Below are 12418 nucleotides of genomic sequence, written 5' to 3'. Positions count from 1 at the left end.
GGTAAAAACTTTAACTGGATAATGTTTTCATTGCAAGGCTGGTGTCAGGCACATTTGACCTGTGCAATTTCACCAGGCCCCATGATTGGAAGGACTCTGTCCTTGGTTCCATTCTATACTGTCTTACAGATTTAATGATTTTTTAATAAGAAGCCCCATATTTTAATCTTTAACTACTTTCTGAAAATTATGCACAGTAATATCAGTCTTGTATCAAAATGGCATTAATCTGATATGCATAAGGTCATAGGATCACTTTAATTATATCCATTCCACGAGAGGTGGGAACTCAAAGCTTTGCTCATTGTATGGATCATTAATGGTTTACATAAATGTTGTGTTTCATCTAAAGATTTTAAGCATTCACTCCTCTTCCCCACAATGGGACACAAACTGCCAATAGTAAGGACCTTCTCATACCAGTAAAATAAATGATAAAAACTCTGATACCAATGCCTTTACTTCATGATAATAAAATCTGAAAGAAATCTTATGAAAGTCAACGATTTTGTCAATCAGTTCACTTTAGTCACTCAGTTGTGTCCGACTCTTTGCAACCCCATGAATCACAGCACGCCAGGCCTCCCTGTCCATCACCAACTCCCGAGTTCACTCAGACTCACGTCCATCGAGTCAGTGATGCCATCCAGCCATCTCTTCCTCTGTCATCCCCTTCTCCTCCTGCCCCCAATCCCTCCCAGCATCAGATTCTTTTCCAATGAGTCAACTCTTTGCATGAGGTGGCCAAAGTACTGGAGTTTCAGCTTTAGCATCACTCCCTCGAAAGAAATCCCAGGGCTGATCTCCTTCAGAATGGACTGGTTGGATCTCCTTGCAGTCCAAGGGACTCTCAAGAGTCTTCCCAACACCACAGTTCAAAAGCATCAGTTCTTCGGCACTCAGCTTTCTTCACAGTCCAACTCTCACATCCATACATGACCACTGGAAAAACCATAGCCTTGACTAAATGGACCTTTGTTGGCAAAGTAATGTCTCTGCTTTTGAATATGCTGTCTAGGTTGGTCATAACTTTTCTTCCAAGGAGTAAGCGTCTTTTAATTTCATGGCTGCAGTCACCATATGCAGTGATTTTGGAGCCCAGAAAAATAAAGTCTGACACTGTTTCCACTGTTTCCCCGTCTAATTGCCATGAAGTGATGGGACCAGATGCCATGATCTTTGTTTTCTGAATGTTGAGCTTTAAGCCAACTTTTTCACTCTCCACTTTCACTTTCATCAAGAGGCTTTTTAGTTCCTCTTCACTTTTTGCCATAAGGGTGGTGTCATATGCATATCTGAGGTTACTGATATTTCTCCTGGCAATCTTGATTCTGATGTACTCTGTATATAAGTTAAATGAGCAGGGTGACAATATACAGCGTTGACATACTCCTTTTCCTATTTGGAACCAGTCTGTTGTTCCATGTCTAGTTCTAACTCTTGCTTCCTGATCTGCGTATAGGTTTCTCAAGAGGCAGGTCAGGTGGTCTGGTATTCCCATCTCTTTCAGAATTTTCCACAGTTTATTGTGATCCACGCAGTCAAAGGCTTTGGCATAGTCAATAAAGCAGAAATAGATGTTTTCACGGAACTCTCTTGCTTTTTTGATGATCCAGCGGATGTTGGCAATTTGATCTCTGGTTCCTCTGCCTTTTCTAAAACCAGCTTGAACATCTGGAAGTTCACGGTTCATGTATTGCTGAAGCCTGGCTTGGAGAATTTTGAGCATTACTTCACTAGTTCGTGAGATGAGTGCAATTGTGTGGTAGTTTGAGCATTCTTTGGCATTGCCTTTCTTTGGGATTGGAATGAAAACTGACCTTTTCCAGTCCTGTGGCCACTGCTGAGTTTTCCAAATTTGCTGGCATATTGAGTGCAGCACTTTCACAGCATCATCTTTCAGGATTTGGAATAGCTCAAATGGAATTCCATCACCTCCACTAGCTTTGTTCGTAGTGATGCTTTCTAAGGCCCACTTGACTTTACATTCCAAGATATCTGGCTCTAGGCCAGTGATCACACCATCGTGATTATCTAGGTCGTGAAGATCTTTTTTGTACAGTTCTTCGGTGTATTCTTGCCATCTCTTCTTAATATCTTCTGCTTCTGTTAGGTCCGTAACATTTCTGTCCTTTATCGAGCCCATCTTTGCATGAAATGTCCCCTTGGTATCTCTAATTTTCTTGAAGAGATCTCTAGTCTTTCCCATTCTGTTGTTTTCCTCTATTTCTTTGCATTGATTGCTGACGAAGGCTTTCTTATCTCTTCTTGCTATTCTTTGGAACTCTGCATTCAGATGCTTATATCTTTTCTTTTCTCCTTTCCTTTTCACTTCTCTTCTTTTCACAGCTATTTGTAAGGCCTCCCCAGACAGCCATTTTGCTTTTTTGCATTTCTTTTCCACGGGATGGTCTTGATCCCTGTCTCCTGTACAATGTCACGAACCTTCATCCATAGTTCACCAGGCACTCAATCTATCAGATCTAGTCCCTTAAATCTATTTCTCACTTCCACTGTATAATCATAAGGGTTTTTTGTCAATAGGTGTACTAATTTACTTCAATTTTAATACTATGTCAGATAGTGGACTAGCTTTAATAGAAATCTCTTAGGAAAATGAAAAACATGCATCATATTTTAGTTTTAGAAGACTGCTGGAAGAAATCATAATATACTGAATAGTGGTATTAGAGTTATTTGAAGAAACAGAACCAAAGGATACATATACATATATTAAAAATTTATTATAGGAAATAGCTCACATGATTATAAAGGCTTAGAATTTCCTGAAATGCTATCTGCAAGTTGGAGAACCAAGAAAGTGTACTGTATAAGAAAACTAAGTCAAAAAGCTAAAAATAGGGAAAGCAAAGGTATAACCAAGAATCTGAGGTCAAAAGATTAAAAACCTGGTAAGACACAACTGATGTGAGTATTGCAGTCTGTAGACCGAACACAATCTATCTGTGATGTTTGAAAAAAAGAGAATATGGAAGTTCTAGCTCAAGAGAAGAGAATAATTTAGTCATCCTATTTTTGGTCTAGTAGGGCCATGAACAGATTGAATGATGCTCACTAAAGTAATGAAGGTTGATCTACTGTCTTCTGTCTATAGACAAAAATACTTTCCAAAAACAAAGCTACAGACAAACTCAGAAATACTATATACCACCTGACTGACAATTCTTTAATTAAGTCAAGTTGACAAAACAAAAAGTTAATAAGCACAGTGCTTAAAACATCAATAACTTAGAAAATTTTAGATGAAAAGAGGTCTAGATCAAGGTATCACAGAGGTTGCAGCCTCAGAATCTCAAACAAATGACTAAGAACAAAGGCATCCATTACAGAGGGACATGACTCCAACAGCTAGGGTGTCCTGCATAGAAGACATAGAGGTGTCTGGGATTCATCATTGGACAGAGCCAAGGTCACGCCAGGACACGGGGAGAAGTTGGTCAGGTGCATCAAAGGAAAGAGCCACAAACCCTGCTCCAACCTTGATCTGGGATGTTCCAGACTCCAGAAGTGTGAGAAAATACGCTGGCGTGGGTGATACCATCCATGATGTGAGGTCTTGCAGAAGAAAGGCAAGTATAGTGAGGAAGTTGACTCTAGAAAGAAGGTGGTTATATGATCCTAAGGGGCATGTGTTCTTGTCCTGATTTTTAAGTTCTTGACTTTGGCCCAAAAGAGGCGACAGTGAGGGGCCCATAGGACAACCTGCTCCCAGAGGAATTTGCATTTGAAACTGATGGAAGTAAACAGCCACAATTCCCGACATGGTATTGGGAAGAAAGGTCAATGAATCATGCTTGATACCTCCAGACACAAGATAAGGAAGTCAGTCATCAGATCAAGATCAGAACAGCAAACAGAATTTCAGAGGCATGACTACAAAGGGAAAGGAACCGACCATGAAATGGTCAGAGATCTCAGCCAGTCTTTGCTCCAATGGGCTGGTGGGCCTACCATGCCCCAGGTCAGGCTAAGAGACCAGTCTCTTAACGCTCAGGCTTTCTTTCACCCTGTTCCTTTTCCCTACGTGAGCAGGACTAACCGTGTCTGCACTCAAAGGAAGTGAGTCATCAGGCCAGGTCCGGAAGGGCGGGTTGAACTCCAAAGGCATACTTACCACTGGAAAGGAACCAATGGGGAAATGGCCACAGATCTCAGCCGTCCCAGGATAGGGACACCGGGAAGAAACTTAAGCCCTGGCGACCCTGAAAACCTCTACCGAGGGCAGGGATGTGGGCAGACGATTGGACCAGGCGGAGCAGAGAGCAGGTGGAGGTCAGAAACAGACCATTCCTTCCCGGCGTGGCTGTACTGGGGGATGCGTACCTCGACTCGGGAGGCTTTGTGAATCTCCATGAAATAGCGCTCAGGGAGGGCGATTCCTCATGGAAGTGATGGACCTTGCAGGAAGAGGATGTGTAGAGGTGGCTTTTTCCCGAAGTGAACGTCTGTACCTCACCCACCCCCACCACAGCCACCCTACTTCTGGGTTGGATGACTTGATGAGGATGGTAGGGAAAGGCTCGCCTGGGCAGGGAGTGGATTTGTGTGGCTGGCGTTGGGGAATACGAGGGAGAGAAGCAAGAGGGTGTTGAGAGGGGAAAGGAGTGCGAGGGGATCTGATTGCTTTTGCCTCTAGGCAAATTGAAGAGCATTTCCAAACCAAGGTGGAAGCCTCCCCCGTAGGCCCGCCGACCTATTTTCAAATCTGTGCCTTGGGGGAGAGGATGGTCTGGGGCCACCTTGAAATGGCAAGAAAGTCTCCCAGAGTAGTGAACTCTCTGGGCTTTCTGGATTAGCCATCACCCCACAAGCCAGCCAGCCTGTTCTGAGGAGCAGCGGAGAGAGGACTTGGGCTCTTGGGCTGGCTCCTGGAAGGCTTTCAAAAGGCAGCTTTGAGAGAACAGGTCTTCTGAGGACATGTCTACATTTCCATTGTGGCTCAAGATGAACGGTTCAGAAACTGAGGCAGGAAGAATCCTGCGAGACTGCCAGCAGTCTGCCCCAGCATGCGGCCCTGGGAGGTAGACCTTGGCCCCGCCCCTTGCCTGGGGCAGTAGGAGGAGCCCCCTCCCCCCCCCGGGGGATACTGAGCCTTCATCTGACTTCCGGGTGGGCGTGGCTTCAGGCCTAGCCTTATATAAAGGGGCTGGTCCCAGGCCCGTTTCAGGCGGATCCTGCCTCTGAGGGGATTGCTGCTGAGTGTGTTTCTCTGCCTCGGACTCTGCATCAGGAAGGGCACAGGGCTCTAGCTTTCTGAGCTAAGGTCTTTGACCCAGCGCCGGGATGGACAAGGCCAGGGCGTGGCTCCCGGACCAAGGTCCGAACTTGGATGTGTCGCGGGAGGCACCAGGCGTGCCACTGGGACCGGAACCCAGCAACCCAGGCCGAATCTTGCCACGGGACCCAGCCCAGAACGCCAGGAAAGCCTCTGACGAGGAAGGCGGTGAGCTGGTGCATCAGGACTGCCCACAGCCAAGGGCAGGTGAAGAGGCGGACTCCTCCTCACGTTCCCCTGTGGCCAAGAGACGGAAAGTGGACACCGAGGGCAAGAGAGGCAGGCAACGGGAAGTGGGTGAAGAGGAGGCCCAGAAGATGAGAACCCTCGTGGCTGCTATGAGCAAGGAGCAGCTGAACCGTTACGAAGTGTTTCGCCGCTCAGCCTTCCCCAAATCCACCATCAAACATCTGATCCAGGCCGTGGCCGGCACGCCGGTATCCCAGAACGTGGTCATTGCCATGTCTGGAATGGCCAAGGTCTTCGTCGGGGAGGTGGTGGAAGAGGCCTTAGACGTGTGTGAGAAGTGGGGCGAGAAGCCCCCACTCCAACCCAAGCATCTGAGGGAGGCTGTTCGCAGGCTACGCGAAAAGGGGCAGATGCCCAGCACTAAGCACAAGATCCTCTTCTTCTAGACCTGAGCCCGGAAGGGCCTGTTCCTGGGCAACCTGGCCCTCCGGCCGACCAGCCTCTTAACCCTCAGGCTTTATTTCACTGTGTTCCCCATACGGCACCCCTGCCCCATCCCCGAGGCAGCTCCTGCATCCCGTGGACATTGCCACCAGGATGGGACATAACCAGGATGGATCAACTGCCTCAAAGGGGAGAGAAGACATCCAGCACAACTTGAGCTATTCCTTTGAAAAGACCAGGAACACGCAGAAACATCTCTCACCCGGAGGCATACTGGGGAGAGACCCGAGACCCAGAGTCTAATTCTTTGAGAGACACGACCTGCCAGAACTCACCTGTGAGAACAGACCCCTGAAATGGCGCCTGCCTGTCTACCGGAGAAGCTGAATCCATACACTGTAACCACGCCTGATCGGGAACACCAGGCTCTGGTGGATTCACTTAGGGAATTCTAGCAAAGCCATCCAGCTGACATATGAGCACCTCTGTGATATGCCGTCCAGGGCCGGAAGCCCAGGGAATTCTTTCAAAGTCACTACGGGAGTGAAGCCTTGGTGTTCCTCGGCAGAGGCAAGGCCTTCCCAGAGGACACCAGGCGGCGATCTCTCACGCGGAGAGACGCCAGCGCGCTTCAGTGCCTTTCAGCCAACCACGTCTGGCCGTGGGCAAGACGGGCCTAGGCCTCTGGAAGTAATGGGTTGTTTCCCAGGCGCCTGGGGCTGGCTCGGCCTTCAAAGGCCAGGGGTGGGGTGAAGGTGGGGTGAGGGTCGGGGTGAGATCCCAGCCTTTGACCAAGTCACCCACTCACCAACTCCTGATCACATTTGGGCAGATGGGGCCAGGCGACTGGATCAGGACCCTCTTGCAAAGAACCAGAGCTAAGAGCCTTGTACCAGAAAGGTGAGGAAGCAGTGAAGCGCTCCCAGGTAGATCCAGGAAGAGGCAAGCCTCTGTCCTGTCCACACGCTTTTGCTCCATTGGGCCGGAGGGCCTACCTCATGCCCCAGGTCATTTCAAGTCAAGAGACGGAGTCCAGGAGTTCAGATCTGGAAGAAAGCCTCCTGTCTTTGGGGGATGGCTGATCAGAAAGTCAGGGCCCCATGGACCTTCATTCCCCTGGCCTCTTCATTCCCATGGGGACCCTTCTACCCTGAGTTTCTCTCAAATGGGGTGTGGGCCCACAGGGCATGCTGTGCATACAGGACTCCTACCTCGAATCTGCCTTCCAAAGTGCTGGAAGTCAGCAGCAACCAAACGCCCCTCCAAGGGATGGGGATGAAAGGTGAATGGATCATGTGTGGCAACTGCTTAAGCAGGACTAGTACCGTCCGCCCTCAAAGGAAGTGAGTAATCAGGTCAAGTCCGGAAGGGCGGGTTGAACTCCAAAGGCATACTTACCACGGGAAAAGAACCAATGGGGAAATGGCCACAGATCTCAGCCGTCCCAGGATAGGGACACTGGGGAGAGACTTAAGCCCTGGTGACCCTGAAAACCTCTACCGAGGCCAGGGATTCAGACGGAGGAAGGGTGGACCACGCAGAGCAGAGAGCAGGTGGAGAGGCAGGAGGAGAGTAGGCCCGCCGACCTATTTTCATGCCTGTGCCTTGGGGGAGAGGATGGTCTGGGGCCACCCTGAAATGGCAAGAAAGTCTCCCAGAGTAGTGAACTCTCTGGGCTTTCTGGATTAGCCATCACCCCACAAGCCAGCCAGCCTGTTCTGAGGAGCAGCGGAGAGAGGACTTGGGCTCTTGGGCTGGCTCCTGGAAGGCTTTCAAAAGGCAGCTTTGAGAGAACAGGTCTTCTGAGGACATGTCTACATTTCCATTGTGGCTCAAGATGAACGGTTCAGAAACTGAGGCAGGAAGAATCCTGCGAGACTGCCAGCAGTCTGCCCCAGCATGCGGCCCTGGGAGGTAGACCTTGGCCCCGCCCCTTGCCTGGGGCAGTAGGAGGAGCCCCGCCCTTCCCCCCCCCCCCCGCCGCGCGGGGGATACTGAGCCTTCATCTGACTTCCGGGTGGGCGTGGCTTCAGGCCTAGCCTTATATAAAGGGGCTGGTCCCAGGCCCGTTTCAGGCGGATCCTGCCTCTGAGGGGTTTGCTGCTGAGTGTGTTTCTCTGCCTCGGACTCTGCATCAGGAAGGGCACAGGGCTCTAGCTTTCTGAGCTAAGGTCTTTGACCCAGCGCCGGGATGGACAAGGCCAGGGCGTGGCTCCCGGACCAAGGTCCGAACTTGGATGTGTCGCGGGAGGCACCAGGCGTGCCACTGGGACTGGAACCCAGCAACCCAGGCCGAATCTTGCCGCGGGACCCAGCCCAGAACGCCAGGAAAGCCTCTGACGAGGAAGGCGGTGAGCCGGTGCATCAGGACTGCCCACAGCCAAGGGCAGGTGAAGAGGCGGACTCCTCCTCACGTTCCCCTGTGGCCAAGAGACGGAAAGTGGACACCGAGGGCAAGAGAGGCAGGCAACGGGAAGTGGATGAAGAGGAGGCCCAGAAGATGAGAACCCTCGTGGCTGCTGAGCAAGGAGCAGCTGAACCGTTCTGAAGTGTTTCGCCCGCTCAGCCTTCCCCAAATCCACCATCAAACATCTGATCCAGGCCGTGGCGCACGCCGGTATCCCAGAACGTGGTCATTGCCATGTCTGGAATGGCCAAGGTCTTCGTCGGGGAGGTGGTGGAAGAGGCCTTAGACGTGTGTGAGAAGTGGGGCGAGAAGCCCCCACTCCAACCCAAGCATCTGAGGGAGGCTGTTCGCAAGCTACGCGAAAAGGGGCAGATGCCCAGCACTAAGCACAAGATCCTCTTCTTCTAGACCTGAGCCCGGAAGGGCCTGTTCCTGGGCAACCTGGCCCTCCGGCCGACCAGCCTCTTAACCCTCAGGCTTTATTTCACTGTGTTCCCCATACGGCACCCTGCCCCCCCATCCCGAGGCAGCTCCTGCATCCCGTGGACATTGCCACCAGGATGGGACATAACCAGGATGGATCAACTGCCTCAAAGGGGAGAGAAGACATCCAGCACAACTTGAGCTATTCCTTTGAAAAGACCAGGAACACGCAGAAACATCTCTCACCCGGAGGCATACTGGGGAGAGACCCGAGACCCAGAGTCTAATTCTTTGAGAGACACGACCTGCCAGAACTCACCTGTGAGAACAGACCCCTGAAATGGCGCCTGCCTGTCTACCGGAGAAGCTGAATCCATACACTGTAACCACGCCTGATCGGGAACACCAGGCTCTGGTGGATTCACTTAGGGAATTCTAGCAAAGCCATCCAGCTGACATATGAGCACCTCTGTGATATGCCGTCCAGGAGCCGGAAGCCCAGGGAATTCTTTCAAAGTCACTACGGGAGTGAAGCCTTGGTGTTCCTCGGCAGAGGCAAGGCCTTCCCAGAGGACACCAGACGACGATCTCTCACGCGGAGAGACGCCAGCGCGCTTCAGTGCCTTTCAGCCAACCACGTCTGGCCGTGGGCAAGACGAAGCCTAGGCCTCTGGAAGTAATGGGTTGTTTCCCAGGCGCCTGGGGCTGGCTCGGCCTTCAAAGGCCAGGGGATGGGATCCCCGAGCCATCCGCGATCCCGGAAGGAAACCTCACAGAATCCTTCCATGGGTGGGGTGAAGGTGGGGGTGAGGGTCGGGGTGAGATCCCAGCCTTTGACCAAGTCACCCACTCACCAACTCCTGATCACATTTGGGCAGGTGGGGCCAGGCGACTGGATCAGGACCCTCTTGCAAAGAACCAGAGCTAAGAGCCTTGTACCAGAAAGGTGAGGAAGCAGTGAAGCGCTCCCAGGTAGATCCAGGAAGAGGCAAGCCTCTGTCCTGTCCACACGCGGTTGCTCCATTGGGCCGGAGGGCCTACCTCATGCCCCAGGTCATTTCAAGTCAAGAGACGGAGTCCAGGAGTTCAGATCTGGAAGAAAGCCTCCTGTCTTTGGGGGATGGCTGATCAGAAAGTCAGGGCCCCATGGACCTTCATTCCCCTGGCCTCTTCATTCCCATGGGGACCCTTCTACCCTGAGTTTCTCTCAAATGGGGTGTGGGCCCACAGGGCATGCTGTGCATACAGGACTCCTACCTCGAATCTGCCTTCCAAAGTGCTGGAAGTCAGCAGCAACCAAACGCCCCTCCAAGGGATGGGGATGAAAGGTGAATGGATCATGTGTGGCAACTGCTTAAGCAGGACTAGTACCGTCCGCCCTCAAAGGAAGTGAGTAATCAGGTCAAGTCCGGAAGTGAGTAATCAGGTCAAGTCCGGAAGGGCGGGTTGAACTCCAAAGGCATACTTACCACGGGAAAAGAACCAATGGGGAAATGGCCACAGATCTCAGCCGTCCCAGGATAGGGACACTGGGGAGAGACTTAAGCCCTGGTGACCCTGAAAACCTCTACCGAGGCCAGGGATTCAGACGGAGGAAGGGTGGACCACGCAGAGCAGAGAGCAGGTGGAGAGGCAGGAGGAGAGTAGGCCCGCCGACCTATTTTCATGCCTGTGCCTTGGGGGAGAGGATGGTCTGGGGCCACCCTGAAATGGCAAGAAAGTCTCCCAGAGTAGTGAACTCTCTGGGCTTTCTGGATTAGCCATCACCCCACAAGCCAGCCAGCCTGTTCTGAGGAGCAGCGGAGAGAGGACTTGGGCTCTTGGGCTGGCTCCTGGAAGGCTTTCAAAAGGCAGCTTTGAGAGACAGGTCTTCTGAGGACACGTCTAGATTTCCATCGTGGCCTAAGTTGAAGGGTTCAGAAACTCGGGAGACTGCTGGGGCTGGCCCCCTGCCGCCCAGGGCGGTACACCCCGGCTCCGCCCCTTGCCTGGGGCAGTGGGAGGGGCCTATTCCCCCGCTGTGCAGGGTTGGCTGAGGAGATTAGCCGACTTTCAGGCAGGCGTGGCTTCAGGGCCCCAGACCCTCATATACAGGGGCTGGGCCCAGGCATGTCTTAGGCGGATCCTTCTTTTGCGGATGCTGAGGCTGAGGGTGTTTCTTTCCCATTGATTTTGCCTCAGGGAGGACCCAGAGCCGGAGCTTTCTGAGCTAGGGGACTTGGTACCAGCGCTGGGATGGAGAAGGCCAGCGTGTCTGGGAAGCACCAGGCGTACCCCCAGGCTCGGACCCCAGCTACCCAGACCGTATCCTGCTGCAGGACCCAACCCAGGAAGCCAGGGAGTCTTCTGACGAAGAAGGTGGGGAGCTCAGGCGTCAGGACTACCCGCAGCCAAGAGCAGGTGAAAAGGCGGACTCCTCCTCATGTCCTCTGCGGCCAAGAGACAAAAAGTGGACACCGAGGGCAAGAAAGCCAGGCAATGGAAAGTGGATGAAGAGGAGGCCCAGAAGATGAGAACTGTCGTGGCTGTTATGAGGGAGCAGCTGAACTGTTACGAAGTGTGTTGCCGCTCAGGCTTCCCCAAGGCCACTATCCAACATCTGAACCAGGCAGTGGCTGGCACGCCGGTGTCCCGATTTTAATCATAGCCATGTCCGGAATGGCCAAGGTCTTCTTCGGGGAGGTGGTGGAAGAGGCCCTGTTCCTGTTTGAGAAGTGAAGCAAGACGCCCCCACTCCAACCCAAGCATCTGAGGGAGCCTGCATTCGCAGGCTAGGCGAAAAGATGCAGATGCCCAGCACCAAGAACAAGAAGGTCCTCTTCTTCTAGGCCTGAGTCCGGAAGGGCCTATTTCCGAGGAACCAGGCCCCTGGCTCACCAGCCTCTTAACCCTCAGGCTTTCATTCCACCCATGTCTCCCACTTCTCATCCATCCCTGAGGCAATTTCCATACCCAGTAACCTTTAGTTTGCCCAAAGAATGAAACAGTGTGTGTGCTCACAGGAGAAACTATGAGCACACCTAGGTTCGGTGCTAGAATGTTCCAAATTTTGGAATCATTTGTTACCTGATGCATCCTGGGGCATCAGGAAGAAAGATCATTAAACCAGGGAGTGGTATGTCCTGACCGGGTTTTAGGAGACAAGTAGTGTGGGCCCTCGGAGGAAATGAGTCGTCTGGTCAAGGTGAGATCTGCTTGTTAAGCTCCAAAGGCAAACGTTCAAAGGTAACTAAACCAGTCTGTGGTTGCAGACACCCCATTGCTGTCCCTGGCAAACTTGCATGTTAGTCATGTTCACAGCCTGAACAATCCTTTTTCATGGTTGCCTGCATGACCATTTCATCAGAATTATTGTGCTCTCATCTTTTTCTGAGTTGCATGGAAAATGACCTATGTAGAGAGTCTTGTTTTGGATGGTGAAGACACTTTGTAGCTCTATTTTTCCTCATGGAAGTACAATATAATACAGAACAGTAGAAAGTCCTCTAACGTTAGTGCTTAGTTGGAACTGAATGGTGCTCAGAACCATGGCTTTTCACATAGTTTGCCTTGGATGGAGGAGGCAGTTGAACTGAACTGGGCTTTGCTTTTTTTCTCTGCAACATTTCTGCTACCACATTAGTTCTACCTATTTGCTGAATATAATCCAAATAATAAAG

General features: G+C 51.5%; 1 non-coding gene and 1 pseudogene across 1 annotated transcript; both read left to right on the top strand.

Annotated features, from left to right (window-relative positions):
* Positions 1–5304: 5304 nt before the first annotated feature.
* Positions 5305–5931, top strand: LOC102273510 (transcription initiation factor TFIID subunit 11). Its single transcript, XR_001352027.2, has one exon. It is a non-coding gene; the product is annotated as a transcription initiation factor TFIID subunit 11 (transcript).
* A 2189-nt stretch (positions 5932–8120) lies between these two features.
* Positions 8121–8744, top strand: LOC138984218 (transcription initiation factor TFIID subunit 11 pseudogene; annotated as a pseudogene).
* The last annotated feature ends 3674 nt before the right edge of the window (positions 8745–12418 follow it).

Source organism: Bos mutus, chromosome 20 (assembly GCF_027580195.1).
Source record: "Bos mutus isolate GX-2022 chromosome 20, NWIPB_WYAK_1.1, whole genome shotgun sequence".
NCBI lineage: Eukaryota > Metazoa > Chordata > Mammalia > Artiodactyla > Bovidae > Bos > Bos mutus.
This window is presented reverse-complemented; position numbering and strand designations above follow the sequence as displayed.